Source organism: Mugil cephalus, chromosome 11 (assembly GCF_022458985.1).
Source record: "Mugil cephalus isolate CIBA_MC_2020 chromosome 11, CIBA_Mcephalus_1.1, whole genome shotgun sequence".
Classification (NCBI taxonomy): Eukaryota; Metazoa; Chordata; class Actinopteri; order Mugiliformes; family Mugilidae; genus Mugil; species Mugil cephalus.
The window spans coordinates 21,613,577-21,629,449 of record NC_061780.1 but is presented as its reverse complement, the minus strand read 5'-3'; the positions used below and the strand labels follow the sequence as shown (position 1 = coordinate 21,629,449).

General features: G+C 42.8%; 1 protein-coding gene across 2 annotated transcripts in view; it reads right to left on the bottom strand.

Annotated features, from left to right (window-relative positions):
- LOC125016674 (low-density lipoprotein receptor class A domain-containing protein 4-like) overlaps positions 1-15,873 on the bottom strand; it is a 232,025-nt gene that overhangs the window by 194,138 nt on the left and 22,014 nt on the right. The gene's annotated exons all lie outside the window — the stretch shown is intronic.

The following is a 15,873-nucleotide window of genomic DNA, read 5'->3' as shown; positions in this document are numbered from 1 at the left end:
TGTGTTAATGTGTTCGATGTAGCGCGGTGCTGCAGTGATTCGACAAACAGGAAAGCTGCCATTAAGTTTCCAAGTTCATGCACAGAACTGCACACAAATAAATATCGCCCCATTTAGGAGTGTTCAACGTTACGACAGAACAAAAACAATCACATGTGGCGCGTAAAAAAACATAAAGAGATATGCTTTCTGACTGTATGGTGCATATTGTAATGTAGGAAGGTGTGCTTTGTGTGCTTTACAACAGACACCATTGCCAGTTTAACAACTTCCTCGCTAGATTTTGAGATCCTTGACCTCAACTGAATGAGCTGCAATGTGCGAGCCTAAAGAACAATAGCATAGCTTGTTCCAGGGAAGTGTTTCTCCTTTGTTTATGTTGTAATTATTTCAGTTTTATCTCCGAACAATTAACCAAAGTCATGGTCCTTTAATTCAAAGTAATACTACTGAAATCTACCTAAAAACAGTCTCTTCAAGTAGATTTATATGACAATTAGAAAGACCTGCTCTATTATACCTGTATTTATACAGTCATCTGTAATCAAAGGTGGCAAATGGAATCTTAATCCTGTGCTAATTACTGCCATCCATAACATCTATTGTGAAACTGAGACAAATCAGCGTCTCAGTGATTTGGTTTTTATTTTGTATGAATGGAAGTTTGGACAATAGTCTGGGTGCATGTGCAGGATGATATCACTACGCTGCATGGGGACCCAGTCAAACCCAATCTGTAGAGTGAAATCTGGAAGGATGATTGTACGATGTGTGTTGATGTATTGCATTGTATTAAGTGATGGATTAATGTTTCACGTGCACATTGTTGTTCGTGCCAGGTTTGGCTTGATCGTTACTGAACATGTGGCTCATTAACAGAACGCTGGTTCATGAACTACTCAACAGAAGTAAACGACACTGCCAACGCTCCATTTTCAATTCCATTGTTTCCAAATTTTCCCTTCAAATTTTTGACCAATCACAGAGCTGTTTGTAGCATCACAACTTTGCCTCGATTGCAGAGAACACAAACTGAGCCCAAGTTAAATGAGAATAAGAATTTGGCATCAAGTAGTACACCTAGTACATACAGGTGTAAAAACACCCTTGCATGCTGCCAGGTAGCTCCAGAATTCTGCAAAGTAACTTAAGCTGTCAAAAGAGTCGTGGTATCGGAGGTACAGTATTTACCTTTGACATGTGTTGGAGTAGAAGCAGCAGAGCCTTGACATCATATCCGTGGACAATGTCAGTGGATTTGAGTAAAACGCAGAGTTTCCTGGGCGAAAGAGCAACACAGACACAGTGAGGTGATTTCTAAATCACATGATGTCCCCAGGTACTACTAATCCAGGACAAATAGTGCTTAAGATGTCCAATTTGAAAACAGTTGTGGCGTAAAAGTGATTTACGGAAACACACTAACAGATAATTCATCAGCTGTCAGTCACGGCAAACAACTGGTTGGCCCGAAGCCCAGCCGACCACATCAGTATTTCATAAACATGGTGCATAGCATGGAACTTTGTTTTTATTGCAGTCCATAATGACTACATGTTAGCCTGTGGTCAATCACAGGCTGCTATTTATGTTATCAGCAGAGCAGCAGCTACTTTTTCCCCTGCCATTATCTTCCAACCCCCGCCGAGAGGATGCTAGGAGAAATGCTGCATATATGACGACATCACAGTGAATAACATCGACCATCTTGTGACAGTTCAATGTTCTGCTGCTACTTAGACATGTAGCACCCACCTAGACCACCCCCACCCCATCGCAATGACACTCCAGGATGCAGCAAGTAGCTCAAAACACTGAAACTATCCTAGTTTAATTAGAGGCAACTACTTTTCCCTGACGTTTGCATGTTAACAGAGCAGTTTTTGTCACTCAGCAGCCTCCTCACATTCACTGTACTCATGTACTACTTAAAAGTGAAAGAAAATAGACTTTTGCAACATCTGCTACACGCATGTAAAACAAGATGTCTGCAGACAGACAGCTGGGTTTACTTAAAGAGAAGCTCATCTGTTCAGACATGGCTGAAGAGCCTGCTGTTAGACACACCATTACGATATAATCTACCTGGGATGTGCAATATCTCCCGCTGGATTGTGTTCTGAGCGCTTAAATGGAGAAATGATCAGCATTTAACGTTACAGCTGAGATTTTACCGAGTCACGCGTTCGGTCCGAGCTCTTGGACTTTGCAGCGCTGGAGGAAACGCAGACTTCCCAGCAGAATAGGGGGAAAATGTTTAATTAACAACGACAATCCATCACCTGAATATACTGTTCCTTTGAGCATCAGCGGGGGAATCGCGTGCCTTTTTTATCACACCTGCAGTCGTCTCAGGAACACACACACACACACACACACCTGCCCAGGGTCATATACAGCTGAGGGTTTCACACTTAGTATCACAACCTACACCTTTCAGAAAGTAGGTTTAGCGAGTTTGTTAACGAGGTGAAACTTCAATCAAGAGACAGAGGTAACGTAACCTCTGGGTCAGTTACCACGGTAACCGTCTGACTGACCCTAACCTGCCCGCTGCCAGGTAAACTCACACTTTTTCTGACTCCTTCCTCCTGCTTAACCTAAGGGGGGGGTGTAAAACATTTCATTTCCTTATCCATCAAAGCACACAACGGACTGCATTCATTTGCAGAAAGCTCCAGGAACATCCGACCAACAGGTTAAATATTAGCTTATTAACCAAGTCTTTAACAGGACTGCCTTCACAGACAGGTGTGTGCACATAATGGATTCATCCTCTACTCAGACGAATATCTATACATCGTCCTCCTTTGACATTAAGGCAGCTGTCAGGTTGTTAATTGCATTTCCCATGAAAAGGGAAAATTAACTGTACGTTATATAGAATTTAGACACTTATGCACTGATACGAGCAGTCAGTTGTCATCCTGTGACTGGCCACACTGATGGCATATGTGAATATTTCTGGGTGAGGATGATTGTGTTGCAGCTGCAATGACTGTACCGGGCGTAATTCTTATTAAAATATGAGTTGTTGTCACCCTTTTGTCGATCACCGGCACATAATCAGTTCCCAACGGAGAGACTCCAGAGCAGCTATCCCTCATGAAAATTTGGTGAGCTTTAAAAATGTAAAACTGGAATAAAAAAGTGAGCTTAAAGAAGTCTCCCTCGTGCCTCCAAATCAGGTGTGACTCATCAGGTCTTGTCTGGCCTGGTCTAGGTGGGTGGTACACGTCTAAGTAACATCCACACACGAACACCAGGTCCAAAAGTTTCCCGGCAGAACATTAAATTGTCACCAGATGGTCAGCGTCAGTGGTTTTAATGTTGTGGCCGATCGGAGTACATCAGTGCATTAGCATTTAGAAGATAGATGACTTAATTCCTGATTTAATTTACCTCCAGTGCTATAAACAGGCACTGCCCTGATTGTCCTTCAACAGATTATAAGTATCCTTCAAGCACAGAGCGTCTTTACATTCTCCTGGCCTGCCACCTGGCTGCATGCAGCCTGAACACCGCCGACAGTTCCTCCACAAAGCTGAAATTAGACCTAAGGCACTCTACTGTCAAACGTACACTGCCACATACCGGTATCACACACGCAAGCGGCGAAAGTTCTCTCCTCAGTCTAGACATGTGGGCAGAATAATGACAGAGGGAGGCAGAGGGAAAGTGACAGAGTGAGAAAAAGACAGACTGAGACAGAGCGAGAGATAATGAGAGCAAAAAGAAAAAAAAAAAAAGAAAGAAGAAGAAGAGGGAGACAGTGGCAAACAGGGAGGGAGGGGAGAGCAGACAGAGGTGGGTGGGAATGGACGGATAGGGTGGAAGGTGAGCTCTCACAGCCTCGGTGACCTCCGGCTATTGGGAAGGAAGATACTGAGCAGGTGTGTGTGCAGGCATGTGTGTGTGTGTGTGTGTGTGTGTGTTTGTGTGTGCGTGCAGAGTTTGCAGACTGAAGCGAAGACTGTAGCAAAAAACAAAAATAACTGCAACACGTACAGTATGCCCAGTGACTTCACCTCCGTGCTGCCTCCATGACTGCGGCTAAAACGACTAATACTTCCCCGGGCCTACAGTTTAAAAGTGAAGCTATTAAAATGTAAATTAAATCCACTTTTTAGTGATGAACTCAAGGCTGTTTTGCTTATGAGCGAGTGCAGACATAGCTTAAAATAAATAAATACTGCCTGTTTATAACCTCAGAACCCGAAGAAGGAACGGCAGAAAAACAGATGCTTCGGTTGCTTATTTTTTTTGTTTCAGGAGGTGTTGAAAATCTATGCAAGGGAGCGTTCAGGCGCAGTATCAACTGTAGGTCACCTGTCTTTTGTAGGTCACACGAAGCAATGTCTTATTGCCGGTGCTGGATTTGCACAGACAGGACCTCAAGCGTTTAGTATGGAGTCAAAGGAATGCCACAAAAAAAAAAATTTAAGAAAAAAGAATAAGGCAATAAATGTAGAAATAAAAAGTGGAATAATAAATGAATAAACAAAAGAATAAACAAGTGTGGGAATATAGAGAAATAAATAAAATAATATCTGAATAAATGAGGAATTATAAATAGAAATAAATCTTTTCTCTAAAGAGAATATTCTAGTACAGTATTAGAGAGAATACTTATGACTGTTGACAGCAAAGAATTCATACTTATATAGCACTGCTGGTTTTAATGGTTGATTTCTTTTTCATTAGGATGTGTTTGTCTTAAGGGCCGTGGTTACACACACACACACGTACACCAATCAGTGGAGACAAGAGAAGTAAACAACATTCACCATCTCGTGACAGTTCAGTGTTATGCTGGGAAACTTTTGGACCTGGCACTCATTTGTGTGGATGTTACTTAGACGTGCAGCACCCACCTCGACCAGACGAGGCACCCCCACCCCATAGCAATGACACACAAAAATGGTTCAGGAACAACTTAAAAATAAAATAAAAAAATTAAAAAAACATGAAAACAGCATCAGGTGTTGACCTGGCCTCCAAAATTCACTAGATCCGTATCAGTGTACATCATGGACTGCAGAGCTCCAACCTCCAAACTAGCCATGCATGTGCTGCGAGCAAATTTGTTTTTAGTTTATTCATTATCAAAGCATTTGTGACTAATACTGTTAAAATGGTGGACAATTGTGAATAACTGCGTTTCAGGACATTTCTAGTAAAAAGTAGTAAAAAAAAAACAAACAAAAAAAACAAAGATCTCGAGCCCTGAAAAGAGAATGCACCAATCTCGAAGCTGAAGCTCGACATCCTCTCCAGCATGATTATTTAAAGCTTTCAGAGCGCTCAAACTGCACAAAAGCTTTTTAAGAAAAAAATGCCCAATGACATATTTTTAGCTGCCTTTTTTTTTTCAGTCTAACAACTTCTTCACATTTTCTCTATGCAGTGCAAAAATATGCACTTAGCAACAGTGACGTCAATTTTAGCCTTCTGAGGAGGCGCGTGGAAGGCTGGGTTTGGTTCTAATGCTCTTTGTCTCTAACTGGAACCGAAAGGTCAGGGTGCGTGTTATGAGGTGAAGGTGATGAGAAATAGTGAACCATGAAAATCCATCATCAGGAGCCGAAACGCGTTAGAAGTTGTGGATTAAGTGACGGCTGAATCTTCTTCTTCGCGGCAGGTTCTCGCATCTCACCTCGGAGCGAGAGACGTAGAGCGGCAGCTCTTCACCCAGTCACAGAAACGTTTTGACATTTAGTAGATGTTGATGTGACAGCAGCTCGAACCCCCACGGAAAGAACCGCGTAACCATGGCGTCGGAGCGATTAAGTGAGCGGAGACATTGTTTTGTGGCTGGATGCGCCGCTACTTTTCTGTCTGATTAGAGTTCAGCGCGGCCACCGTCTGTGAGTAACCGCGTCGTAGTTAGAAGACTCCCACGTGAAGAGGAAAGTTGCGTCGGAGACGCGAGCCCATTGATTTAACGTGACAGACTGCGCGCAGAATGCGAAGAAGAAGGAGAGGAGGGAAGAAAGTGCATTTGCTCCTCGTCGAAAGCCAGCTTATAGCTTGTACGCACAATTTAACCCGGCTTATCACAGAAGGCTTTGCATCTCCCCCGTATCTGCCCATACACGCACACATACAGATTTATATATATTTATACATATAACATTATGCTCCTATTTACAAGGAACACCATAACTGGCTCTGGTTATGGGTAATGCCAGTTTTCTTTTTTTTCTTTTTTTTTTACATCTGACTGCCCTCAAGCCAGAGAAGTAAAGTGTTGTGAGAGACAGAGGCAGAGGGAGAGGGAGCGGAGAGGACGACATAGTGCTGCATTGCAGTAGCGGAGCCAACAAATGTTCCTAGTTTGCGAAGCCGGGGCCCTGTTTAGCTGTGACGATCGTATCCGAGAGCGATCTTCATGTCGCCCTCCTCCCTGGAGATAATCACGCGTGACCCCCGCGGAGGAAGGAGGAGGACGCCTGGTCAGACGCATCACGGCCTCTTTATCGGGCTTCAAGTGTGCCGTCGTAACTCAGAGTCGTTTTTTATGCTTCCCATCACTCTGGGCTGTGACGAAGCGCGTTTAAATCTGAGGCGATTTGAGCATCGGAGGCGATGATGATAACTTAACTTGTATCCCGCTCTTTTACCCGACTGATAAAGTTTTACAGAGAGAGAGAGAGAGAGAGAGAGGGGAAAGAAGAAAAAAGGACACAGACTCAAGGTTAGACGACTAAAAGGAGAAAACAAAGACGGGGATTTTATGTTACAACGAGCTTCTGTGTTATTCTAGAGGAGATGCCGAGAAAAGACGCTGAGACATCTCCAGCTTGAACATGGAGAACCGAGAGCAGCGCTGCACAGTTACCTTGAAAAAGTAATCCCATTACTGATTACTATTTTAAAAAGTAACTCAGTTACTTCACTGATTACTTGATTTTAAAAATAGTTTATTAGTTACATACAGCTGCCAACTTTATACAAAAGGCACCAACTTACTGGTTTTGCTCCAAAGTCTTGACTTAAAGACTTTAAATCTCTAAGTCAAGTAGACGAACTTCTGTCCCTTTGGCCTCTGACCACTCCCCCAGTGGCGGTATTTGAGCTTGTAAACGCTCATCTCTCATTCCTCCATTGTTGTTCAGTTTGTGTCGCTGCGTGGTATTACCATTCACTGTATATACTGTGGACAAACCCCTCGTGACGTCACCCACTGGATTCTGAACCTCGAAAATGAAGCCTAAAGTGGGTGGAGACCTCGGTCGCCATGTTGGATGGGCTTTACTCCACCCACACCCGGACATGGTGGTCGTGTTGGGGCGGGGCTAAAGCAGCCTGGACATTGAGACCCGCCCACCCAACTCTCCGCTACCTGTTAGCTCAGGCTACCACCATGTTTTGAATAATATGAGTTGAATAGAGACCAAAATAGTTTTTTGTTCCAGGCCGTAAACATGTTTCATGTTGCAGTAAAGTTGGGCTTTTTAACACGGAAGTCTATGGGGATTTGGAGCCTCAAGTGGCCACTTGATGAACTGCATGGGCTTCATTGCTCAGACCTGGAGGTTGCTATCTGGGTAGTACGCGTGAGTTGTCCTCATGCTAAAAATGCGACTTGTCGCATACATGACGTGACTCCCCGAGACACAAGTAACGCACAGTAACATGGATAAGTAACTTTAATCTGATTACTGATTTGGAAATGGTAAATGCGTTAGATGACTTGTGGTCAGATTAGTTTAACACTTTTCATCACTGACCATGAGTTGTGTCCGCCTTAAAAACACCATCATTAGCATCTATTTAAAAAAAAAAAACATTAAGAGAAGAAAAATGTCACATCATGAGTATTCTCTCTAATCTAGATCAACTTAATGCTGCATTGCTGAGAGACAGGGAGAGGGAGAGAAGGGCAAAGCTGTGGGGAAATTATCCAACCAGCCAGACAGCCATACAGTCAGCAAGCACCAACAGTCAGTCAGTCAGTCAGTCAGTCTGTCTGTCTGTCAGTCAGTGGTGTGGCCATGGCTGTCAGTCAGTGTTGTTGCTGCAGAGTGGCGCAGTGCCACACTCTCTCTGTCTGCGCTCTCCCTTCCCTCTCCTCGACACCCATCTCCTCTCTTAAGCCGTCTGTCCTCTGTCCAACTCTCTCCGTGCCCTCTTAAAACTCCACACCTCTGTTCTTTCTCTACACTCCTGTCCTTCACTTTCTTTTTTTCTCTTCTCCCCCCCTCCATATTCATATCCTCCCCTCCCCTCCTCTCGTCTACCCTAACATCCCCGTACATACCGCTGCCCCGCCCCCTCCCCTCCCCCCCCAACCCCCCATTCGCGCTCCTCCTTTCCTCTGTAGATCTCCTTTCATCTTCTCCACCGAACATGTTCTTTTCTCCTCGCCTTCTCATTGCTATTCCGTCCTTGCCGCCGTCCCAGTTCCCGTCAAAACTCCTCATCTCCTCCACCCGTCTCATCTCCCCGCTTCCACCGGCTCATTTCCTGCGTCCGTACACTCGTTTGAATGCCACTTTGTTGTAGTTTAAGTTTACTCACAGCCAGAGCACATCAGAAGCTGTGGAAGATGGATATTAAACTAACCTGGTTGAATCGTAATTACAGCAGACCAGCGGCGGTTAGAAAATATCTGATACTCGGAGACAGCTGTTGAGAAAAATCTTCACTTTTACCTGAGCGAAGGATAAAACTCGCACTACGTTTGGATGCAAAAACATCAGCTGGCAGTTTTAAACACATCGTTTTTGGAGAATGAGGTTTTGGAATCCATACAACTTTGATTCATACTTCAACAGCAGCAGCCAAACTAAAGGGGAAAAAATTGAAATTTATTTCAAAAGTTTGAAAGAATTTGAATTTACAATGTCACTCTGAACCATAAGTGATGGGGGGTGGTTACGGTCCAGTGTTTCTATGCAAAGTATGCAAAAACTGGAATGGGAAAACTGAATTGGCCAATCCGCATAAATTAACCCTCTGGAGTCTGTTTTTGACTCCTTTTGGTTTTACCTTTATATTTCTTCTTAAAATCGGTTTAAATTACCTTGTTTGGTATCACTCTTTTCAGCACAACCTCATATCCTGTAGTAACACATTGGACCTAAAACCAAACCAAAAAAATCTGAGTAGGAAAAAAGATTTTTCACTTTGGAAACCACAAACATGTTTTTATAACTTAGAATGCAGCAAACAGCAAAGCTATTTATAACTATTCCCATTCAAATCCAGGAAATGTATCAGTCATTTTTGTAGAACTATTTACAACCATTTACAAAACTACCAGGTGTAACAATAAGTAGTAATATCTGAAATCTTCTTTCTCTTTGGCTGCAGTCACTAGACTGAATATAGCATCACTCCCACAACTCTTCCCTCTTCCTTAGCAACCACTGACACATCATTTCCTGATTGGGATGCATTTTCCCACCAATAGGAAAGGGGCTGTCATGGCTTGCGATCTCCACTTGCTTTTCGCCGTTTCTCCCCCGTTCACCAGGAAAAAGTTGAATTATTTAGTTGACATATCAACACAATTTAAAAACTGGACCACAGTTTGAAGTTAGCACCTTCTGCAAAAGTTAAAATGGATCCTCACGGAGTGAAGCGGCATCTTGCTGCTACGTCGTCTTAAATTGGTCATGTGATTTAGACGCAGCGCCGCATCTGTCCTTTCCTGACGGTTAAGCGTTCTTTTCATCATTTGATTCTCAAATTAACTCTTTAGGTCAACAAACCGTTCAAAACCCCAAAAGATATGAAGGTGCAGATGTTAAAACACAGACAGAAACAGAAAAGCCTGAAACTGGAGGACTGAAAGTAAGAGACTGAATTGATAACCAAATGTTGCTGGACTTTTTCTGTTTGAATGGCTGGAAAAAAAAAATCTGGAGCTGCTGTGTTTTTTTCTAACATTTTTTTTTCTCCATTCTTCTTCGACCCCCTCTCCCTCCTCTATCCCATCATCTTCCTATTCCCTCTCCTCGAAAAAGGCCGCTCTCCACTTCTTTCCACATTACTTTCTTTTCATCTCCTGTCCCCTCCACTCCTCCCTCTCATTCCTCTCCACATTTATTCTGCTAAAAAAAAAAAAAAAACTCCTCATTTGCCCGCTCATCTCTCCTGCCCTGTTATTCTGTCCTTTTGCTCGCAACCCATCTTTCCATTTCACTTTTCCCCACCTCATGTCCCTTCTGCAACTCCTCTCTTCTTCTTCTTCTTCTTTTTTTTTTTTTGCCCTCCTCTTAGGTGAGCCGCGCTCATCTCATCTACTGAAACACTCTGGTTTCTTCTCTCCCAGGGCAGGGATCAACCACAGCCCATTTCACACATGACAGAGTGTGCTGCATGCCGGTGATGTATGTATGCTGCTAGAGGTAATGAGCAGGGTGCGCTGCTAAGTGTGTGTGTGTGTGTGTGTGTGTGTGTGTGTCTCTACCGGGTTTTTCTACATTCTTAGGTCCAATTACTTTGTGGAGTCCTAAATCCTTAACCCCGTAGCATTAGCTATTTAAATGGAGGTTAAGACTTTAGGGTCTGAGGGCTAGGGTTAGGGTATGAACAGTATGTGTATGTGTGTTTGGAGGCAATAGAGCTGACTAAAGTCTATCTGAATTTCAAATTCCCATGCTTTTGACATTCCCCTCAAATTCACATTCAGAGATGTTCTCATCAGGATCGTTTACTCTCCCATGCCGACAAGAAATAGGAAAAATGAGCGAGGAGCCGCAGAGGTGTACGAGAGAGAAGAAACCAAAGAAAAAAGTGAGAAAGGGACATTACATTTCTTATTAAGGGCAGGAGGTGAAGACGGAGTGGGAAAGACAGCTTACATCACTCAATCACACACGAATCAAATGAATCAGTTCTGCTACAGGGCAAAAAAAAAAAACAAAAAAAAAATACACCTCGGTATGAGTGTAAGTTCAGTGGTTGGAAAAGTGTGCGACTGTGTTCAATTTGACGGGGAACGCAGTGAAGACTCGGATTGATTCCGTTCTCCCGTTGAGACAAAGTCTTTAAATTGCAGCCAGTCGGAGACAGCGCCAGCGCATCGGCTCAGGTCTTTTTACAGTACAGGAGACCTTGAACTTGAGCTCGTCTGCTAGCTGCCTCGTGTAACCAAGCTAGCCGAGAAGACTGGATTTCCGTCGGGCCGCCCGTCCTGAAGCGCGTGCTCTCGGTGCCTCTCACAAAGACACGAGAACGTTCGCTTTATGCTTCAATAAGCACAAATCCTAGAGGCAAAGTGTAACTGAACATCTGGCTTTAAAGGGGACATCGGGCGCCCGTTAACACAAGTTGATATGTTTCTTTCATGACTTTGGCTTTGGTCAAATATGTCTGTGTTACAGGGCCCTATTCACCAGATCAAAATCCTCTTCTGCAACCCCCTCTCTCCCGTTACCCCGCCCCTCTGAAAAGGCCACGCCCCCTCATGGGTGAAAACAAAGGAGACGTTGATGTGTTGTGTATTTCTTCTTCAAAACATTTAAAAGAAAAAACTGAGATTTTCTCTGCTCCTCTCAAGATCATTATGGAATGATTATGATCTAATGACAGATATCATATATTATCCGGATGTTCAGTGAGGTAATGGAGTAAATGTCCGGGAATGACACCTCTGGACACTGAGTGCGGTCGTTCAATCATTTCTCGGTTTCGGTTCTCGTTTTTTTTTTTATTTTTTATTTAACTTTCGCCATTCGTTGCTCGGCAAAAACATTAGATATGTGTCTGCTTGATTAACGGTAGCCATTTCTTCCACTTTCCAGCCGACAAATTCACTGGAAAGTGGATGCAACACAAAAAAAACAGTGACTACGAGGAGATTGTATTTACCACCAGTGGTTTGTTTTCACCCAAATGGGGGCGTGGCCTAATTTGCTGCTGTCATCTATTGGCTTTTTGGTCGAGTACCACGCTCAGAAGCCACATTAGTCCAGAGTTGAACCCAGAGCAAGACGGATCTGAATGTTTGGTGAAGTCAATGCTACGTTGAGCAGCTAACTCTATGATGAAATGAACGTGAAGTTTATTTTAGTAGAGTCGACAGCTACGTTACATGTCCGAAGTACAGTTAACGGTCCTGATATGCAGATTTTCCGGTAAATGTGTCGTCATTTTGGTCTTCGGTGTACAGATTTCTCTGAGCCTTTACAGCCGAGCACAGAGCAGCTAAATGTGTATCTGGATGTTTATTAAAAACGAAGCATCACTGCCGCTACCAGAAGGTCTGAAGCCGTGTAGGGACCACAGATCGACAGGGTTCAGGGTTGGGTCTTATGTTCAAAACAAATTATCGACGTCACACGTGGCTCAAATGGGAAACGACTCAATGAATAACACTTTTTCAGTGTGTAGTGTGTTTTTTGAGTGTAGCTAGTTGTATTCACCTTCACAGATGCAGTTACAGAAACAACACGTTATGATTTAAATTCTTTGTAAATTTATCAACGTGCCAGTATTTAAGATGTATTTCTAACACATGCAGCACACAAAAAAAAAAAAAAAAAAAACTTTGGAAGAATCCAAAAACTATAATGACATTAATTAAAAAATTAGTGAATCAATTGCCTTCTCTATCCCGTGCTAAATCTTCTGTACACTTGGAAGATAAACCACCAAAGTCCATGAGGCGTGTGCTGATTTGCCAAAGACGTATCGTTCCAGCGGAGGTGGAAAACCGCTGCCAGGTGATTATTTTATCCCATTCAAACAGCCGAACCACACCCAGCGATGTAGTTGGACGCGGTTTCTAAGAAAGCGTTCGGAGCTATTACGCCGCAGCTATAATAAACGGCCGACTGGGAAGGCAGATTTAAATAAATATACGAGCAACGCAGATGGGCCCTGTCTATGCTCTGAAGATACAGTTCTGAGGGTGTGATCACAGCAGTAGGTTAGGGTTGGCTCCTTCCCAGGAGAACCAGAGACTGTAAACAAAAACAAACAAAAATAACATGTTTACTGTGGCGTTATATCATCACCGTTTAACAGCCAGTAGGGATGGGCGATATGGCTGGAGTTAATGATGTTTTCAATGAGAATGTTTATTTGCATAGCTAAATGATATTTCTAACGTCTTTGACTCCATTATTTCTCCAATTAAACATCCGCAACACAGTACACGCAGCTAATTTCAACACGTGTTACCGTAACTACTCATTTAACACCAAATTATTTTATCCCTCAGCCCGTTTTTCTGCAGCCTCAGGTGAGTGGTTAAACTGGGATAAGGTGTAAACGTTGTGCATTTCAGGTTGAATTCTCCAACGCTCCCATTCAGCTTGGATGGAACCCCAATTAAATCAGAGTCCACCGGCTTTACAGAGGAGTTCTGGCATGCGAGGAGGCGCAGCGGGGAAACAGGCCACCAGGCAGACAGGAAGAGCCAAGGTAAGGGGACGGAGCGGGGCCGAGTATCTTGAGCGGCACAGTAGCTCTTCGGGGCCCAGTGAGCAGCCATCTGTCCTGGGGCTGTGGAGGCCAGGCCAGGAGACGAGCTCCCCTGACAGCATGTCACCGCCATATGCTTGCTGGAGCAAGAACATGCACAAACTGGCACGGCTGAGAATGGCATGGGATGTATGGTCGGCTTTGCACCAAACTGAGCTGACCTTATCTGCTGTGGTCTGATTTGCATGGTAGAAAATGTCACAGATGAAGCGAACGTGCTGAATAATCCGCGCTGGGGCTCAAAGAAGCCTGGACTACAAAAAGCTTGTACTCTTGTACTGTAATTGAGCCTTGGCTGAACAATATGTTACTCAATTAGCATCTAATAATTCGTTTTTTCCCAGAGTCTTGCTAAAACATCAAAAATTATGTGAAAATGCTATCGTATAAAAATGTATAAGTAGAAACCAGAGGTATAGGAAAAGTGAGATTCACCAGAGGAACATCATGAAAGACATCGTTGTAATTTGTGGGAGGCTCATCTCCATATTCCAATGACTAACCCAGACACAATGACACAGAAGTGTGTCTGTTCGCCTTGCTGTCAAAGCTGGCGAAGGGTTCTGCTGCGTTACTGGAAGTTATTGACAACCACTTCTCCACAAATGAAGATGTGCCTGAAGCTCCCGGCCGTAAATCATCTAAAGATCTCAGAGGCTCACTCGCGTTTTCGTTTAATTAATACCGCGCTGTGCTCTACCTCCAACAGTTACAAGGAAATGATGGACTATACAATGAAAATCACATGTCATGGGATGTTTTAGCGGTTGGCATGGCAACTGGTAGCTGCCAATACCTCACATGCTGTTTCTATAGCGTCAAATAATCAACTGAAACAAAACTTATCCAAAAAAAATGACAACTGAACAGGCATCAAAATAATTAGAGATGCATTTAAGGCCGATGCCGTTTTTTTTTTTTTTTTCACATCAGTCTTTCCCGTGGCCGATATGTGCTACCGAACAAATGTTACAAGTCTAGATTTAACCGTAAACATTTATTGAACTCAAAGAATATTTAACTCTCTTATGCATACAAAATAAATGGGTAAAAAAGGTAGAGCACAAGTAATGGAAACTGTCAAAAACACATTAAATAAAAAAAAGGGTTCAGTGCATTCAATTCTCATTCAGGTAATTTCTTTGAATATATATTTCAACGTAACATATTTGAATGTAAGTAGTGTTGCGTCTTTGTTGAACTTATTACACATTTAAATAAGAAAAGGGTTCATTGCACTTGCTTCTTTCAACAGAGCTGCTGCTGTTGGCTTTCAAAACTTCCCACCGCACGCGTTCTGCTAGTGGGGGAGGGGCACTGTATGGGCTGCACGGGTCTGCCCCATATATGAAGCGGTGAACGCTCGTTACCCAATATATCAGTCGATCTCTAATCAAAATTATAAGAACTACCTAAAATAACAGAAACCATTATTGAACAAAAATTATTTGATGTGTATTATAAGGTAGTTGCTGGTAAATCCAAAATTATGACCAATCAGAAAACAGTTTGCAACTACGTTAAGTTGAGGCCGTGTCTGAACTTGGTTTCAATTGCTTTGTCTTAAATATCAGAAACACATTTGATCCAGGTTTGGGTGCAACTTTGTCACAACTTTGAGTGAAATAAATGTGTGAAAGCAAAACTTAAGCTGCTGAAGTTTTCACGAGTTTTCAGTTGGAGAAAATGAAAGCTGGTGAATGCTTGAACTGTCCATCCAAGTTTACCACAAAAACAAAAAAAGAGGGGAAGCGTAGATGTATAAATGGTGGGTGGCTGCAGACCACTTAGGGAGGGGGGGCTGCTCTTGTGCACTGTAGTTCACCTCAGTGGTCGGGACACTTAACAGAACTAAGCCAATATTAGTTCCACTTGCCAAATCAAAATCCTTAAATAGGCCTAACAGTGATGACTGTGCAGACTAATTCAGGTTCGGTGGGTCGGAAGTTACAACGGATTGTGTGAAGGATAAGTCGCATGATATATTAGGACGGTATCCAACTCTGATTGTGCAGCTTAATAAAAGATTTGACTATCTGTTCCTTTTTTTGTCCATAAAGACTATCTGGCAGTCTGAAAAATCCACTGGCAGGAGTTTCAGTGTTGATTATCATAACACATATATATAGCACAAAAGATGGCTACATATGATGCAAGCTTTTAGTTGCTCACTGTTTGAACTGCCTTACAGATGGGCTACCATATGCATTTTCTGGAATAATGAACGCTTTTGTAAACAATTTCTTTTATTTGAGTTTAAGCTTTAAAACGAGATGTAAATGAATGCATGCGTTAATTCACAGCTTCGCTCGTTCATTTTTGTGAAGTTTTTATTCATTTTATAGAGATTTAAACTTGTTAGGTTTAATACACCACCATACTTTAATCTTCTTCTGGTTAGCCCTGATTAGCAACCATTTAAATTTTAGCTTC